This window comes from Sycon ciliatum, chromosome 9 (assembly GCF_964019385.1).
Source record: "Sycon ciliatum chromosome 9, ocSycCili1.1, whole genome shotgun sequence".
Classification (NCBI taxonomy): Eukaryota; Metazoa; Porifera; class Calcarea; order Leucosolenida; family Sycettidae; genus Sycon; species Sycon ciliatum.
In genome coordinates, this window is record NC_088651.1 from 20,007,153 (window position 1) to 20,010,337 (window position 3,185).

The window sequence follows — 3,185 nt, forward strand, 5'->3', positions numbered from 1 at the left end:
TCAGTCGCTAGGCCCTGTGCTCAGGGTGATGCTACTGTAGTCAGTCGCTAGGCCCTGTGCTCAGGGTGATGCTGCTGTAGTCAGTCGCTAGGCCCTGTGCTCAGGGTGATGCTGCTGTAGTCAGTCGCTAGGCCCTGTGCTCAGGGTGATGCTACTGTAGTCATACTTACAGTCCAGCCTATGAATGTATTCAGCTTTTTTTTAAATTTGGAAGCAGACAATCGTGTAACACATCAATAACGACACAATGGCCCGCAGCTCGTGGCTACGGGCAGCATGCTGCGCCCGACCGGCCCTATGGCCCATGTGCACAGCCTGCATACTCTTGGGCTTATGATTGTTCTCTAGTCTTGATGTGGCAGAATACCTGTAGAGATACCGGTGTACAATGACTACAATTGTATGTAGGTCACACACATTACGGTACACAGCTGCTGAAGATTACTTGCATGTACTGCGCAAAACAGACCGTTCCATTAAGTACAGAAAAACCTGTCAAGGCGACCACTCGGATAAGGCGACCACCTGTCCGAGAAGACCACTGAAACCAGGACCAAGGGATGCTATTTCCAGTCAATTGACCCTGTATAAGGAGACCACCTTGTAACAGAGACCACGTTTTGAAGGTCCCATGAGCGGTCGTCTTAGACAGGTTCCACTGTATTATCATTACACAGGCAAGTACAGTCCTGCTCGATGAAATCCAGTCGTGTCACTCGAGTTTGCGCCCAGCATCATTCCGCAGCCCAGTGTTTGCAGGTCTAGGGCTGCGGAACGCCCGGTGCGTACTTGAGTGACGCGACCGGATTTCATTGAGCTGTACTGTACAATGTACATGTGCATGCTTGTGTAATGATATACATTATAGATAAGAAGTCAGTTTTGAATGCAAGCCAGGTGTTCACTGTGTTTGTCACCACCAGGGAGTCATACATGTACCGGTATATACGACTCCCTGACCCTGGTCACCACATACATGACATGTAAGCCTGGTAGTTAGAGACTTTTAATTTTCGCTAACGATTATTCGTTAGTTTTCCTTTGGTCTGGATGACGCACAGAAGTTTTGTAAAAATTAATATAAGTTTCGCTCCACATGACCGTATTTTGTTGCGCTGTTGTCGTAGCAACGTACATGTATTTCTCACTGGCGGACGATTGAAACACCAATTTGACAGTGTGTAGATCTACCTTGTCAACAATAATTAAATACATGTACATGACCAGTAGATGGTCGCTCGTCGAAGAACGTTTATTAGGATGACCCATAGGCAAATCGCCTATCGAGGGGTTCACCGCATTGAATGGTTGTGGTATGACAGAGCAAAGAGGCAACCATTGTGTGTGTGGGGGGGGGGGGGGGGGAGAGTTTCGACTGTCCAAGTCTCTCTTCATGTTCCGAACTGCTATTCTATGGAACTGTTTACCCCCCAGTCTAACGTCGGAAGCCTCGCTCTATAAGTTCAAAGCTGCCCTCAGGAAATTTACAGCTGACTATGCTTATGCAATCAAGGGAATTAGTAGTATTTATTATTTGACTAGGGGAGTCCCAACAGGCATGGCCTTGTTACAGGGAACCCTAGGTGAATCTTTGTGAGGTGAGCAAAAGTACCAGCAGATTGTGCCTGACGACAGTTTGGAGGAAGAGTGTTCCACCGACCTGCCGCCAGAAAAGAAACTGAGCGCAGTCCATACCCAATATGTACAGTAGGTAATACTAAGGCAGCTGTATCCTGGCCACGAGTACGAGCATTTGTGTGCGGGCCAACTGAACGCAGGAGAAACAGTGACTGAAGGAGGGGGCTAGTAATTGATGACAAGCAGCGATAGACCAAAACGTATAGTTTCAAATTAACTCGTTGCTCAAACGAATACAGATGACACCGTTGTAAAACTAATGCAGTTGGGGTCATTCTATCTAAACCAAATGCCTTCTTCATCGCAATATGGCTGACCGTTACAAGCCTGTTATAATTATAGGGTAGTTTTCAAACAGTGCACATACGCATTACTTGCATATTCTAGAGTAGACTGTATAATTGACAAGAAGAAAGTTCTCCGAGCTGTAGCTGATAAATTGCGACGGCCATGAGCAAAACAGGCTAGTTTAGCGAAGACCACTGAACACACCTTTTCTACTTGTGGGCGGAACGTTAGATGCTCATCGATTAGTATACCGAGGTATTTCACAGTAGAGACAGGGGAAATGACAATACCTTTACAGGTCAGGTACAGGGCTGGGCTCAGTGCAGGCAGGGCAGGACGCCGTATCAACATGAACTGTGTTTTAGTGGGGTTGAGCAGAAGGCCTTTCTCATCAAGGTATTGCTCTAGCAACTGCATACTATCCTGCAAGCGTAGCATAATTGTAGCCACATCAGAGCCGAATACGTAGAACGCAATATCATCAGCGTACAGCTGCACGACACTCTGGTGAAATATATCGGGTACCCGGCGAATGTAGACGCAGAAAAGCAAAGGCCCAAGAACAGACCCCTGGGGGACCCCTCTTGTACAGGGTTTGGTGTCACCCTTCTCACCATTGACAGTACCCTGCTGGCTGCGGTTCGTGAGATAGTCTGAGAACCACTTGAGGACAGTGCCGCCTATAAGCCAGTGGTGGCTAGCTCTCCCAGCAGACCTGTGTGCTGCACACGGTCAAACGCCTTGCTCATATCCGCAAAGACTACTCCGCATTGGTCACCGTTGTCAAGTGCTCTGTTCCATCTGTCTATGCAAAGTGTCAGGGCATCCTCACAGCTATGGTGTGAGCGGTACGCAAATTGTTCAGCTGGTATGGCTGACAGGTCTGGATTCTGGGTGAAATACGAAGTGACTTGCTTGTGGACAACCTTCTCTAGGATCTTGGCCGCGATAGGAATTCCGCCACCTTGCAGTTGATTTTCCCCATTTCTCTCCTCATCAATCCCTATTTGTCTTTGTACATACATCTACTGTTCTTTCAATCAAATGAACCCCTCGATAGGCACATTGCCTTTGGGTCATTAATTTTCATAATTTTAAATAATAATTGTTTGTGTATGGGGTTACATATACGTGATTATTATCTATCCCAAAAGTGGGCGAAAAACCAACACCGCCGTTCTTTGCTTAGCATTTCAGGCCGGGCGTTATTATTATTAACTTTCATTTCATCAGCTCGAGACTCTACCGTCTACTGTGAA

The 3,185-nt window shown here is 47.0% G+C and overlaps 1 protein-coding gene across 2 annotated transcripts in view; it reads right to left on the reverse strand.

Moving 5' to 3' along the window:
* LOC135825017 (tumor necrosis factor receptor superfamily member 16-like) overlaps positions 1-3,185 on the reverse strand; it is a 112,174-nt gene that overhangs the window by 107,956 nt on the left and 1,033 nt on the right. The window lies entirely within an intron of this gene.